Genomic DNA, 16,625 nt, shown 5'->3' on the forward strand with positions numbered 1-16,625 from the left:
TATGCATAACATTGCATAAGTTACTGGTTCACATGCATAGTCTGCTGCTTTGCATGTTTACCAATCTGATTTGCATGAATATGCATTGTTAAACATGCTCAGTTGCATGGTTTCCAGGAATAACACACTGGATTTCAAGTACAATATGTGTTTGTATAAAAATATACTGTTTTCTAACAGAGATTACCAAGGACTTTTGGCATTACTGTCTCACAACATGTCAGTGTTGGCAGATAACCTCCCGGCCGAGGATACCAGAATGGCAGCTGGAACTCCAGATACAGCATGGATTCCAGGGAGTGGAAACTTCACTCATTATTTTCCAATATCATTAAGGATGGGGTCCATGGAAGACAGACCTCTTGGTGTCCCGTCGGCCCTTTCAGCGTCCTTTCTTCTACAGTTGGAGACCAGGGGACAGATGTGCCTAGATACAGGTTTACGATTACCTAACAGCTAATTTATGTGATTCGCTAATAGGTCATTGCCAACAGTACAACAGTGTGTTTTACACTGTTTGCGATTCCCAATGCGTTGCAAATTGATTTAACTCATTAATATTCATGAGGTAGGTCGCAATTTGCGACTCATTGAATATCGCTCAAATTACAGGGATGGTAGCCTGCTGTGACCAGCAGATCACACCGTGTCAGTTTCTGCTTTTCAACAAGGCAACATTTTTCAAGGAAAACGTGATGCATTTCAAAATGTAAAATGAAAAGTTTTCTTTTCATTTTTTAACAGTCGGCAGTGGTCCGTGGAACCTCTGCCTTCTCATTAAAAGTATTTTTTTCATTAATTCACAAAAGAGAAGGGGTCCCCTGGGACCCATTCCGGTTCGCAAATGAGTTACCACCTACTTGAAGTAGGCGGTAAAATGCAAATGTTTTCCAACCGCATTCCAGTTGTAAAACATTCACACATACCACTGTGAGTCACTATTAGGAAGGGATGCCATTTACACACCCCTCCCTAATGCAGAATCACTAACCCATTTAGCAATTCGGCAATAGGTTCCTGAATTGCAAAAGAGGTTTTGGTATATGGGAAAATGCTTTTATCCTTTTATCCAGTCGAAACAGCCTGACTCTGCGAATCGTGCCATTTGTGGCCTCACAAAAGCATCGCACATCTGGCCCAGATACATTGGCAATGGCAGTGGTAAAACCTAAACACATGTTGGGCTGGTCATAGTTCTTTGACATGGCTGCTGTAAAAATAAAGCAAGGGAGAGAAAAAATAATCCCCGCCGCCACGTCCTTAGTAGAACTGTACAATGTTATTGAACGGAAGGATCAGTGGCAAGCTCCAAATGAGCCCTAAAGCCTTTCTGTAGATATGAAACCACCTGGTTCAAATGTCTGGGGGAAAGATTTGTAATCATTTATGGCAGAATTTATTTGTAATGGGATAAAAGTAGTTGGGAGAGACCTCTGCCCAAGTGTAGCATCCTCTTTCCAAACTTGTTTCCCCAGAATCCTCTATCTCTCTCTTGTCTAATACCTCTTTAATTTTAAAATAATGTTTTTGTAGATACAGAAGGTTTTTTAACCTTCCATTTCAATGGAAGGTTTTAGATTATTAGAGGTGCATAAAGTTATTTTTAGAATGATCTCCCATTTAAAATGAATAGATTTGTGTTCTTATACGTAGTGAGACCCTTCAGAATGATTTGCTGTGTGGGTATCTTTCTAACCTTTCCCGACATCCCTTTGAAAGTAGGTGCATTTCCCTGCACGGCTGCCACTGGCTTCAAAAATATTTTTGTCATGGGTTAAATACAATGAAATAATAAAACACATTTAAAATGTATATTTGTCTATAAAAATGCTGCCCGGTATACCTAACAAATGACTACTCGCAAAAGTAATTGATTAAAACACATTTTAAAGTAAGTAACATTGTAAATAAGGCAAAACATTAAGGCAACTTTTTAAAAAACATAGTCAAAACTATCATGGAAAACACGAATAAATTTTTTTACAAACAAAGTGAAAGCAGTGTTTTCAGGGTCTCATTTATATGAGGAATTTGTAGTAGTTGAGATAAGAACAATGTGAATATTCAATCTTCTGCACAGGAAAGTGATTGATTTTAAATCAGTCTTCTCCGGCATCATGTCCCCCAGTTCAGGCCCGTTCTGTGGCATAAGTGAGCATTCTAGGTCTTTATTACGCTGTGATCATCACAAGCAGTTGTTATGGAAAGAAAGTGTTGTGAGATGTGGGTTGATACTGTAATGATTCTTGTCTCTGGTACTAGATATGAATCTCGCAGGTAAATATCGACAAGCTATAGCCAATCAAAATGCAGACGTTTTGGCAGCGTACAGTAGTGTGATTTACAATTGCTGTTGTTGTAATACTTTATTCGATACATGTATCATAAAAGTACAAACATAAATAGTACATAGAAAAGTATATCGAGTATTACAATTCATCCTAAAAACATGACATCAATACAAACAATTAATACAAACAATTAAGAGCTGGGGGGAAAATATCATAATTAAAATTCAGACTAATAGATGGTCTGTCTGTACAGGGATGGGACAGCAATTTTGACCGAATAATCCAGGCACTGGCCAAGAATTTAGCAACCCCGCAGATAATAAACATAGAGGTAGTGTTGGTTAAAATAATGCGGAGAGCTGATCTATGGTCCCTAACTCCTAGCACTCTACAGACTGGCTTCAACCATTTAACTTTAGCCTGCTTGTATGCTTTACATGCAAAGAGAAAGTGACCTTTCAATTGCTGTTATTCTTCAGAAAGAATATCTTGGATCTTGAGTCACGGAGGAGACTACTCCGTCTCCACCGTGATTAAACCCCTCCACTGGCCCTGCGGAGTAAGGGCCATTGATAGCAGACCTGTAATTCCTCCCACCTAATTCAGAGGGGAGCGCAGGTCAGACTTCACTGATCGACACCCCCATACAACCCTAGTGGTAAGGGGCTGTGAAACTTCTAACACCTATATTCATTAAAGTCCCGTTTTGCGAGTCTGTAATAGCGATTCTTAAGGAATCGCTATTACAGACTCGCAAAACGGGAATCATGTACGAATTGCAATTTATTTTGCGAATCCTACAACTTCCTTATTTGCAATTAGCATATTGCTAATCGCAAATAAGGAATGACTCCCCATTCATTCCTATGGGCCAAAGGCCCATAGGAATGAATGGGGAGTCATCCCTTATTTGCGATTAGCAATTTGCTAGTCGCAAATAAGGATGCGATTTCAAGGGTGCCAGGGGCATCCAAAGGACACCCTGTAGCACCCCTGAAATGTAAATTGAGCCTGATGTTGTGCACACACATGTCCAACATGTGTAACATACCACTTAGAAAAATGCACTAAAGTGCATTTTTCTAAGTTTTCGCTATTTACCCCGAAGTCAGACTTCGTGGTAAATAGCGGCCAGAAATAGCGAAATCTCAAATAAAAAATGGTTAATGAATTGCATTTAAGGAATCTCAAATAGAGATTCCTTAAATGCAATTCCTCGCAAATATGCAAATTCACAATAAGCGATTTTTGCATTTAGGATGATGAATCCCAAATGCAAAAATTGCGCTCGCAAAGGGCAAGATTCTCAGAATCTGGCCCTTTGCGAGCCCATTTTTCAATGATGAATCTAGCTGTAAATGTTTCCCTCACCATAGGAGTTACTTTAGGGATTTTCTTATTGAAATAAAAATACAAACTGCTTGTTGCAGGTTTCTGTCATGTTCATGGAGCCCTGCACCAAACAGCGAAATGCAGTGACAGGACCTGCTGTGGCAATGCTTTAAAAATGACCGCGAGCTTGGTGGTCATTTATAAATGTGGTGGGCAGTCCCTCCACCAGGGGGAGGCAGTAATTTACTCTGTCACCCTCGTGAAACAACAGGCATTCTGCCAGGATTTAAATTAGCTGCTTAGTCTTTTTTATGGAAGTTGGAGTCTGTGAGAAGGGCAAGGTAGAAGACTGTATCCCGCAAAGTCCTCTCAAAGCCACATAGCCGCAGGATGAGGTCTCATGGAACCGTTTGGTTTTGGCAGGGAAAACTCAACGTGGGAAATTTCACAGCCGCTTAAGTCTTCTTGTCGGGTGGAGACTTTTTGCACCTTTGCCTGGTCAAGATTTCTACCATTGAACTTAGGGCTATATGTATGAACACATTTTCCCATAGACACAGAATGGGTAAAACCCTTTGATACATATGGCCCTTAGTCTCAACATCTTCCAGTGGGGCAAGCCTGTAGCTGTATCCCCTGAATTTGACACCTTTGTACTGTGGTCCCGCTGAGCACCAGAGGTCTTGGAACTCCAAATACTTTTTAAGTCACAACGTTTCAGACTTTCTTGAACAGTTCCTCTCAGTCACTTTTCGGACTCCTACAACCTCAGGGGCAGCACATAGGTGCCAGGACACACTCCAGCAGCGAACACCAGCAAGCTACACTCCAACTTCAGTTGTAACTATTCACTTCAGGAAAAATGGCTCTTTCATCTTTTGATATCCCTCTAGCCACAAAGGAGGTGTTGTGAGGAGCACGGAAAGAGATACTGATATTGTTCAGTTCATTAGCCAGTGGGTAGGGTTGACTCCTGGACACTCCATAAGCAATGGCCAAAAGGCTCTCCTGGGCAAACCCCTTCCTGTTTTTACAGCACACCCTGGGCTAGATTTACAAAGGGGTCACACAATGCAACGCAGCAAGTAACATTGTGTGGCCTTGAGAGAACAGAACTGTACCATATCTACTGAGAAGTGGTGCAGTTTTGCTATCCGCCTGAACTGGCACAATTTTGACAACCTTGCTCCAACGCAGGCAAACTTGCACTCTCTTGCGGGTGCCTGTGTTGTGGTTAGCATGCTTTTAGTGGCGGTAGGGGCTCGTCCTGAACAAACCTGTGCTTTGAGGCATGTTCTGCTTTGCATGTCTGCTGTGGAATGCAGAAGAAATGCAAAGAGGCAAAATTGATGAGAAATTTCTCTGTTATGCCTGCCTCAGAAAAGTGCAAGATTTTGGCAAAATCTATGTCTCCAATTCTTTGTAGAAAGGGAATTTCATCAAAACACATGGGTGGTTGCGTGTGTAAGCCCAGGCACCACCCATGAAACGTCTTCTTAAACCCAAGTAATGCAAAGCGGCAATCATGATTTTTATTGTACTGTAATTCCCACCAGTACACGTTTTGTCGGGCCTGCATTAAAAAAGTAACACATACCTGATGCAAAGTCTTTGCATATCTGGACCCATGTTTGCGTCACTTCAAACTATCCCTTAGTGCACCATTCTATGTAAGATTCATGATGGCAGAATCGCTCTGCCCTTGATGTGAGCATGTGGCACATCTATGGGTATTCAAAAAAAAACAAGAGAGAGAGCTAGGACGTGTGGATGGCCGTCCTTATCCCTAGATTCAGTTATTAACCAACTAAGACGGCCACATTAAATGACTGTCTGACATGGTAATGTCTGGCACCTCATTGTTTTTTTAAGAAAACCCTCACACACCAACCTGGTTGGTGTCATGCTTCATCATCAGGTCCCAGCTGAGTAGCCGAATGCTACTCAGATGTGCTACAACACCTGTTTACAATGGAGCAGGTTTGAGGTGAAAGTGAATGTGATGAAGTGAGTGTAAATATAAAAATACCTCCTGTATTCTACCTGTTTGTTTATTCTTGGTGATCCGGGATATTATTAAAAACAATGGAGTGGATAAAGGATACTATGTGTAGCCAATTATTATCCTATGATGGTCAACATGTTTCAGCCCACTATAAAAATAAATGGGGCTTTCTTCAGGACCTCTCAATTGACGTGAGTGAAAGTGAAAGTGTGTGGTAAAAAATAATAACGTGTTAGGGCATTTTCAGTGCTTACACTAAGGAGCACTATGTATGCCAAAAAGGACTGACCGTGATTTGGGTCCTCTCAATGCCTATTAAACTAATCGTTATGTTGGCTCGCGTATCTGTTCCTGGGAGGGGGGGGCCCTTAAATCACAAATTGGAGTGGAGGTCTCTCCCTCCGTGTAACCTATTCTGTGTCCTCAGGAGCAGGCTGGCATTCTGCTACTCAGCTGGGACCCGATAATGAAGCATGACACAAACCAGGTTGGTGTGTGAGGAATTTCTTAAAAAAACAATGAGGTGCCAGACATTACCGTGTCAGACAGTCATTAAAAAACATCTATGGGTATGTCTAAGGTAATGAGCAGTCCGCTCCCACTCAAATAGTCCAAACATGTTCTGGAGCCAGCTCGCTGTTGCGCTGAGACTAAAGCAAGGAGGCAAAAGTGTATTTGGAGATCAAGAGACCCCTCTTCTGCAGGCTTCCCTTATAACTAAACTATACAAGTACAGGACTTCGTCCATCATCTCCTTGTGTTTGCTTTGTTCGCCCTAAGTTGGCAGGGTATGCCCAGACGTGGGTCCCTTGCTCACTTTGCCACTGGATTCAAGCTGGCCTCGCTGATGAGAGGTGTTATCCCGAAACAGGTCCCAGGATGCTTGTTTCCAGTTCTGGCTTGGCAGTTCGAGCTGGACTGTTGCCATGAGGCACAGGGCCAAGGCTGATTTGCATATAGCTGTGTCTGAACTGGGGTGGCAAAGTGAGCTAAAGAACGATGATGGATTCAACATAGATCTGTGAGTGTCTGAAAAGTTTCAGCGCTCTGTCCATCATCTCCTTGTGTTAGCATAGTCTTCCTTTACACAGGAGTTTAGAGCTCCTCCAAGTAAGGTGTGAACAATGGATTACGTCTGCTCTAGTGGTGTCCACCTGACTGGCCACTCAAATTCAAAGATGACTTTCAAGATTTGCAGGAAGCCAATCAGATCAAAGTGCATTTACTTTAGGTATCCAACATCTGCATGGCAACCGGCCCTCTGAGTTTGTCGGTTACGAGCTGGATGAACTTGTAGTGAGGCCCTCTTGGACCCACTTTGCTTCTCCATTTTAGTTTTATATTTTACATGTTCCATCCTGCAGAAAAGGATTGGCAATCCTACTTCGGGACACGTCATCCAGGTATGGGGTCTCAGGCTAACCTTCGAGATCGGCCAGAGGGTACCCCCACAAAGCTCTCAGAGTAGGAGTAGTGATAGGTAGTGTTATGAATCCCAATGAACCCCAATTTAGGCCTAGGTAGTTGCACAACCATTTACCTACATTTGTCCTACCTTGCTCTTCATAATGATTCTGGTGCTGACCTTTTGCCTAGTTAGGTGCCAAATAAATGCTGTGTGGTTTCCTCCGAAAACTAGCCTAATTTATTATGCATGTGGATTCTTAGTATCATGGAAGGATTGCCATCTTCCACATAATAACTCTGTATAAGGGTCACCGCTATCGTCATCCTTGGCTGATATGCCCATAGTTCAGTGACACATCTAGGTAGAACACTAGAGGGTACCTTTTGGGCATAAGTACCACATCTTCGCTGGGCAAACCAGAGGAGAAATAGCTTCCATGCTGACATGAGATGCTGAAGTACCAAGCCCGCAGACACTCCAGAACGCAGTGGTCTGACATCCCTTGCAAGGTGTCCAACTCGAGACCAATACGGGGTCCTTCATTGTCTCCCATAAGGTAACGGGTTGGCTTGTTCCTAGGGGGATTCTTGGCTACACACCTACATACATGTAAGGTACACTTAGGTACATCTAGTTAGGGCTTTGCATCGTAGGAGCACTCATGATTACTGCCTTGTATCTATTTGCCTACATACATTCATTGCTTTAGCAGCATGGTAGAATTCTACCTTTTATTTACTCTGTTGGTGCTTGTAACCATTTATATCTGTTTCTGTCAAATGGTTGTTGCAGCACATGTATTTAATACTAGAATAATGCTGATTCAATAAATGCTTATTGAAAACGTCCCCGCTGTTTATTCTGTATATCTCTCGGACGCAAAGTAAGCATCAGTTACTTTGCGGAATGTACTATACTGTTTCCGCAATCTCTGAAGGATCAAGGGTTGTCATGTTCGATAGTTGCCAGAAACTATTTGTTCCTTGGTAAGGTTATGGGGCTTATAGTGGCACTGTGAGCTAGCTGGTCGAAAGACTAAAATATCCTTTGGGGGTGTCTGGAATCAGTCTGGACACCAATCCCTTAGTTTATGTTGTTAAACATGCAGGGCCCGATTCACAGAATGAACTTAAGACTCAATCCTAAACTTACTACTATTTTGGTATTCACAGAATGCACTTACTACTTTTGGCATTCACATAATGCACTTACTACTTTTGGTATTCACAGAAGTTAGGATTTTGTCTTAAGTTTGTCTAAAGTCTGTCTTAAGTTTGTCTTAAGTCTGTCTTAAGACAAACTTAAGACAAAATCCTAACTTCTGTGAATACCAAAAGTAGTAAGTTCATTCTGTGAATGCCAAAAGTAGTAAGTGCATTCTGTGAATACCAAAATAGTAGTAAGTTTAAGATTGAGTCTTAAGTTCATTCTGTGAATTGGGACCGCAGATCCTATATAGATTTGCAGGAACTACACGACAGTAGGATTATATATAGAAATCAGACTGCCATGGTTGGATGGTTTCTTCTTTTCACCGTGCCCATAATGCTTTTTGCTTTGTTTTTATCTGTCTGATAATTGCAGCTCATTCTTTCTATGAAAAATGACGATTGTTTCAATAAATGTATGGAAGCTTCCTTCGTATCTTTCTTATGTTTACCAAGGGCATGAATGACTAAACAACGAAAGGAGGTAAGATCTGTTTCCATGATTCCCTTGTGGATCAGAGTGTCATGTTCGTGGTTGTCAAAATAACCTGCCACCCCAGGAAGGTTAGGGGTTCGAGTGAGGCACTGTGAGCTTGCTAGTAATTGGGCCAACAGTTTCTGGTGGTGTAGATGGACTCAGTCCCTGCATTCTGAAGTTCTGTTGTCCTAATACACAGTCCTGCCTTTTCTAATGGGAACCGTATAACAAACTCTTGCCAAATTCAGGTGCTGTTGCTGAACTCTTACCAACTCAGCAGTGCGGGGCACACAGAAATTGGTAACCTTCTCTTCGTCTAGGGTAGGTAGGCTGCCACCCTACCGTGGGTACAGTTAAAAAGCCTTATACACCACAACACTTATCAACTGCCACAATCTACTAATCATACCATGACCTTGTCACAGAGACTTTTTTTAAAGATGTTGAAAGGAGTGCCACCCTGGTGTTTCCATAGCAGCTAAAATAGTCTAACATTTGGATAATAATCAGCAGACAACATTATGGAAAGCTCTTTCCAAAGGCCTTGTGACATGAGTCTCCTTCCTACACAAGAAAACAGACTGAGTTTGTCAAAATATGAAGACGAGGAGCAGGTTTACCCTACTGTGGTTTGCCATAAAACCCTTTCTGAGGCTCCCACAGGCTAAAAAGTGCCATTGTCCGGGCTACTCCTGGCCTTAAGAAACAACATCATGTTCCTTTTCATCCGAAGATGCCTACAGTAACTTCTTGTAGTGAGCACATTGGCTTTCAAAGTCTTTATGATCAATATATGCCTTGGTACTTACTGCTGCCTTGGTACTTACTCCTGGAGTCTTCCTTGTAGCAGTCTGAGCACCAAAGGAGTCCACTCTCCCTATACTGGTCCTTATCTTCTGGAACTTCCTCCATTAAAGGGCAGATGCCCCCCTACCCTGACATAGATTAGGAAGAGGCTGAGGGCTGTCCTGCTTCTCTTGATCATGAATCTAGCCCAGTGTTTGTAGTGGGCCCTCGGAGGGAGGGAGCGCTTTCTAAGTGGCCAGTCGCTTCCAAGGTGTAGACTCAGTTCTTGGTGCATTTCTCAGTAAGGGGATGTAAAGTTGCAGTGTCTGATACTATGCAATTTTATGTATTTTTTTACACCACTCAAGAAGATTCATGAAGAGCATACCTTAAAAAAAGGAGGAAACTATTGCAATAGCAGGAAACATTATCACTGATCCTTTGGGCTGCTATCCCACCCTTTTGGAGGTCAGAGTTCAAGCAGTTGGGAGTGGCCAGACAGTACCTGGCTGTTTACCCGCTGACATTCACGGGCAGTCCTGTGCAGGCCACGCCCCCTGGCCCAGCCTGACCTCATTCTCTGGCAAGGGTGGGGCCTGCAGTGCCTCTGCCTGCCAGGACTCCTCTTCCGTTCCCCACCCCATGCCCCCCGCCCTGTTCACCCCCCTCCATCCAACCCCCAGCTCGCTTTGAGCTAGTGCTAAAAGACTGCACTTACCATTGTAATTGTGAAGCCCATGAGATTTTACGCTGAAAAAACTTAGGGGCATTTTAAGGATTTGAGGGGCCCTGGGCCAAATGAAATTTAGGGACCCCTTATGAAACTGTTTTGAATGTATGATCCAGCTTCGGCTGTTTGGTGCCCTCTGCGGGCAGGTCACTGACGGTGCACAGTCACACTGATCCATATTCTAAATGTGCTAACATTTATTATTCATACGAGATCAATGCCGCAAAAACCGAAACTATGACCTGGAATTTGGCAGAGACACAGCAATGTCACCAGCCTAGCTCCAAAATGAGATACCTGGGAGTTCATGTGGTGCAGGATATCACAAAGATTGCTATGATCACCCTAGATATAGTGGCAAAGGAATGTAGAAGGCTTATGAAATCCTGGGCTTTTCTTCCATTGTCAATCTTGGGAAGAACCAATCTGGTCAAGATGATGATACTCCCAAAGATTACATTTCTTTTTAATTGTATCCCTCTTTATTTTGAAAAATCCACGCCTGTGAAGCTTCAGAGTGACATTAACTCATTCATCGGGGCATCTAAGACATCTAGGATTGCTTGGAAAAAGCTAAGGCGGAGAAGAGGGAAAGGTGGCCTGGCCTTACTAGACCTCCAGCTGTATGCCTGGGCTTTCCAACTCTGACATTCACGTATGTTACTGAGAATGCCCGTGGATACTGGTGCTGGGGGGGATGTTTTTGGCTATGCTCAGGGGTGCCAAATTGTCATAGCAAGGTTTTTTGTTTAAATTCTGGGATCCAAAGTTTTTTTTAAAAATCAGGCTGAAGGTTCTTCAGGGGGTAGCCAAAACCTGGGCCCAAGTTAGGAGGGCAGTAGGCGCTCGACTATTTTTCCAGTTTGGCTGCCCTTTGGGATTCTCCTGGAACCCCAGAGTGTTTAAGGGACAGTCTGGCAAAACCTTTGAGCGATGCAGGGTTATTGGTTTGGGGAGATCTCCTTGATGCAGGTACCCTTACTCCCTGGGAACATCTCCAGGATAGGATTGGGGGAGGACTCCTTCGGTTTAAGCATTATCAACTTGCAAGTTGGGTCCAATCTCACCCACGGAAGAGCACCCTGGAATGCGGAAGCATTTTAGAATATCAGCTTGTGACCAAATCCCCAGGAAAGAAAGAGGTTTCCCTCTGGTTCCAAACCCTGCTGGAAGAAGTAGATGGTGAATTCAAGCTCGCTGAGGACCTGTGGGGGGGCCTTTGCAAACACAGGACTGTGCTAAACTATGGCAGAAATCATGTAAGACCTTATATGAAGTTTTGAAACCAGCCTGGCTAAAAAGAAACCACCTGTTCACCATCCCCAGGGCCTACTTTACTCCCTATAAACTGACAACAATTTCAGATGGGCCACCAGACAGTTGTAAAAAATGTGGCCTGGTTTCCGCCTTAGACATACACATGTTTATGGAATGTCCTTCTCTTGCTACTTTCTGGCGGGAGGTCGGAGATTTTCTGACAAGTGTTTTAGGCTGCGTTATCAATATAGACCTACCTCTGATAATATCTGGCCTCGCTGAAGCTCTGATTTTTTATTCTGTTCTGCTAGCCATGAGGCAAATTTGTATGAAATGGACGGAATTTAGTCCTCCCACCTTTGTGGATTGGCAGTCATCACTTTTGGCAGTCTCCAAATTGGATCTAGCCAGACAGGGAAGTAGCAAGAAGAAGGCATTTTGGAATCATCTGGGACTTAGATGGGACTCTTAGATGACCAAGTAAAATCGTGTTTTCTTTCCCCTAAGCCCTATGATTATGCTGTTAATACTCTTTGGGCTAAGCCGCGTGCTGCCAGGTATTGTGGTGGTGTGTCGGCGAAAGTCATCTCGCTCTAGAGCTTGGCAGAAGGGGTATCTCAGTGGTTTCTTCATTTGATACCCAAGGCGGGTCTAGTACTATTAGGTGGGGCGCCATTTCAATAGCCCACATTCCTCAGTGTTTTGAGAGTGAGTACAGACGCCCAGGGTGGATTTTGAAGTGAGATTGACGGCAAATGAGGAAAAAAATATATTTAATATTCAAGGATAGTGACGTGTTTTCAATATTAGCATATACAGCAGCAGCCCACTAATATTATTACAAATAATCTTTGTAACCCCTACCCATTTCTCACATATGATGTCCTGTTTTGACCTAAAAGAAACTTTTTTTTATAGCTGTTGCATGGTATTGTAAACCATACATTTCTCAGCAAAATGCTCGCAATAGACTCACACAGATCATCCACACTAAAATTAAATGAAAGGAAAAGGATGTTTAAGCAATCTCTGTAAGAATTATTCGGGGTTATCGGGCGAGATTCTGCAGATAAGAACTGGCTGGGTCAGAGGGTCTGGGCCCACTTTGCCCACGCATTAAAATGTCTCTGATAAAACTGTGTCCCCACAGTGAGTACCCGTTTCAAGGGGTTTCGCTCATAATAAGAGGTTCCTGGCGGGGTGTTCCTGCTGCTCCCCGCACTGAGGGCCCCTCTGTTGCTTTGCTGCTGCATTAATTGTGACCGCTGCCCAGCTTTTCAATGCCACCTGGACCGTTTTCCTTTGGATTATTCTCACTTTGCCCGCTCGTGACGCATTTTTCCACTTTTCCATTTTGCAGAAAGGGCTGCTCGCTTGACGCGGGTCTCACGCAAGCCTTGCACATCAGAGGCCGCTTCAGAGATTTCAGGGCCGCCTCCTTTGTGAGATAAAAGTGATCCATTCATTCCAGGGTAGCCCACTGACTCCCAGCCGAAGCTATAAACTGCTTTTGAAAGCGTGGACACCTCTGTGCTTCTCTCGCAGCGCTGTGTGAAGCGCTTTCGGCGCCTTTGAGGTGCATGGTTACATTTTAATGTCGGGTGCTCTACATATGTTAATTCTGTTTAAGTTTCCACAGATGCCCTTCTCTTGAAGGTTCTGGCCCTTGAGGAGTGTGTCACTTTAACTGTGTCACGCTTAAAGGTCTTCTTTGCACTGCACTTTTTCTTGCCTTTGGAAAAAAGGGAGGAAATGGGGACAGTTACTCAGAATGTAGGAAAGGGGGAGGAAGGTGGTTTGATCGATTGTAGTAACTAGTTAGGTAAGAATGTAGGTAATCCTTTTAAATGCACAGAATGGGGTGAGTTCAAAGGATCCGCATGCCATCAAGAAGTCAAGCCTCTTATTCACCAAGGCTTGAGGAACCACTGAGGGAATAATGCAGCGCCCACTGTCACACTCAAGCGCTTTTTGCTCTGGAGAAGAGGAAATCTCCCATCAGCCTGTGCTTTGTGTTTGATACTTTCATCTCTTTTCCTTTAATGCCAACGCTATCAATAGGCGACTGGCACAAAAGATAGGCTGGTTGAAGCTAAGCCACAAAGCTAGCTGTTTCCCTGCCTTTTCCCAACGTGATGCTATCCCTTACCGGCCCGCCACTGATGCCCTCACCTGGAAGGTTTGTCCACTAAGAGTGGACCTCTCGAGGTGACGTTAGCCTTACCGACCCGCAACTAATGCCCTGCATCTGGAAGGTCTGTCTCCAAAGATTGGACATCTCGAGGTGATGTTAGTCTCACCAACCCGCCACTGATGTCCTGCATCTGGAAGGTCTGTCTCAAAAGATTGGACATCTCAAGGTGACGTTAGCCTTACCGGCCCACCACTGATGTCCTGCATCTCGAAGTTCTGTCTCCAAAGAGTGGACATCTGGAGGTGACGTTAGCCTTACGGACCCGCCACTGATGCCATGCATCTGAAAGGTCTGTCCCCAAAGAGTGGACACCTCGGGGTGACGTTAGTTTTACCGACCTGCCAATGATTTCCTGCATCTCAAAGTTCTGTCCACAAAGAGTGGCCTTCTCGAGGAGATGTTAGCCTTACCGGCCTGCTTCTGATGCCTTGCATCTATAAGGTCTGTCCCCAAAGAGTGGACATCTCGAGGTGACATTAGCCTTACCGACCCGCCACTGATGTCGAGCATCTTGAAGTTCTGTCTCCAAAGAGTGGACATCTGGAGGTGACGTTAGCCTTATGGACCGACCTCTGATGCCCGGCATCTGGAAGGTCTGTCCACTGAGAGTGGACTTCGTGAGGTGACGTTAGCCTTACCGGCCCGCCTCTGATGCCCTGCATCTGAAAAGGTATGTCCAGTAAGAGTGGACTTCGTGAGGTGACGTTAGTGTAACCGACCTGCCACTGATTTCCTGCATCTCAAAGTTCTGACCACAACGAGTGGACTTCGTGAGGGGACATTAGCCTTACCGACCCGCCACTGATGCCCTGCATCTACAAGGTCTGTCCCTAAAGAGTAGACATCTCAAGGTGACATTAGACTTACCAACTCGCCACTGATGTCCTGTAGCTGGAAGGTCTGTTGCTAGAGAGTGAACCCATCGAGGTGACATTAGCCTTACCTACCCGCCACTGATTTCCTGCATCTGGAATGTCTGTCCACAAAGAGTGGACTTGGTTTGGTGACGTTAGCCTTACCGACCTGCCACTGATGCCCTGTATCTGGAAGGTCTGTCCACTAAGAGTGGACTTCGTGAGGTGAGCTTAGCCTTACCAGCCCACCTCGGATGCCCTGCATCTGGAAGGTCTGTCCCCAAAGAGTGGACATATCAACGTGATGTTCGCCTTACCCACTCACCTCTGATGCCCTGCATCTGGAAGGGCTGTCTCCAAAGAGTGGACATCTCGAGGTGACGTTAGCCTCACCGACCCGCCACTGATGCCTTGCTTCAGGAAGGTCTGTCTCCAAAGAATCGAAATCTCGAGGTGACGTTAACCTTTCTGACCCACCACTGATGTCCTGTATGTGGAAGGTCTGTCTACAAAGAGTGGATATCTCGAGGTGACGTTAGCCTTACCTGCCTACCACTGATGTCCTGCATCTGGAAGGTTTGTCACCAAAGAGCGGGCATCTCGAGGTGAAGTTAGCCTTACCAACCCGCTACTGATGCCTTGCCACAGGAATGTCTGTCCCCAAAGAGTGGATATTTCAAGGTGATGCTAGCCTTACCAACCCAAGACTGATGTCCTGCATCTGAAAGGTTTGCCCCCAAAGGGCAAACATCTGGAAGTGAAGTTAGCCTTACCGACCCGCCACTGATGCTCTGCAGCTGGAAGGTATGTCCCCAAGGAGTGGACATCTCAAGGTGACGCTAGCCTCACCGACCCGCCACTGATTTCCTGCATCTCTAAGGTCTGTCCCCAAACTACGGACATATCAAGGTGACATTTGCCTTACCGACCTGCTACTGATGCCATGCATCTGGAAGGTCTATTTCTAAAGAGTAGACATCTCAAGGAGACGTTAGCATTACCGACCCGTCATTGATATCCTGCATCTGGAAGGTCTGTCCCCAAGGAGTGGACCTCTTGAGGTGATGTAAGGCTTACTGACCTGCCACTGATGTCCTGTAGCTGAAAGGTCTGGCCACAGAAAGTGGACATATCGAGGTGATGTTAGCCTTACCGATCCGCCACTGATGGTCTGCATCTGGAAGGTCTGTCTATAAAGAGTAGAGATCGTGAGGTGATGTTAGCTTTACCGGCCTGACACTGATGTCCTTCGGGGAACATCCTTTCCCACGAAACTTTTACAATGTGGTACCGTTACCACGCAGCTTTTACAAAGCAAGTCGTTACAACGACTTGCGCTGGGGGGCGCTCCAGGATAAGGAATAGTTTAATTTACTATCCAACTCCTTCCCTACTATCCACGGGGACTGGAGTTGGAATAGTAAATTAAACTATTCACTATCCAGCGCCCCCCAACGCAAGTCGTTGTAACGACTTGCGTTGTAAAACCTGCGTCGTAATGGTACGTGTTGTAAAAGCACACATTGTACCGTCATACATCCATGTCCTTCATCTGGAAGATCTGACTCCAAAGAGTTGCTATCTTGAGGTGATGTTAGTGTTATCATTCCGCCTTTCATGTACTGTAGCTGGAAGGTCTGTCTCTAGAGAGTGGATATCTTGACGTGATGTTAGCTTTACTATCCTCATATTGAAATCCTTCATCTGGAAGGTCCGTCTACAAAGAGTAGACATCTCTAGGTGATGTTAGCTTTACTGGCCTGACACTGATGTCCTGTAGCTGGAAGTTCTTTCCACAAAGAGTGGACTTCTCAAGGTGATATTAGCCTTAACAGCACGTCACTGATGTCCTGCGTCTGGAAGGTCTGTCCACAAAGAGTGGACATCTCGAGGTGACATTAGCCTTACTGACCCGTCACTGAAGCCCTGCATCTGGAAGGTCTGTTGCTAGAGAGTGCACATCTCAAGGTGATGTTAGCATCACAGACCCACCACTGATGTCCTGCATCTGGAAGGTCGGTCTCGAAAGAGTGGACATCTGAAGGTGACGTTAGCATCACTGACCTGCCATTGATGTCCGGC

The sequence above is a fragment of the Lissotriton helveticus genome, chromosome 2_1 (genome assembly GCF_964261635.1).
Source record: "Lissotriton helveticus chromosome 2_1, aLisHel1.1, whole genome shotgun sequence".
Lineage (NCBI taxonomy): Eukaryota > Metazoa > Chordata > Amphibia > Caudata > Salamandridae > Lissotriton > Lissotriton helveticus.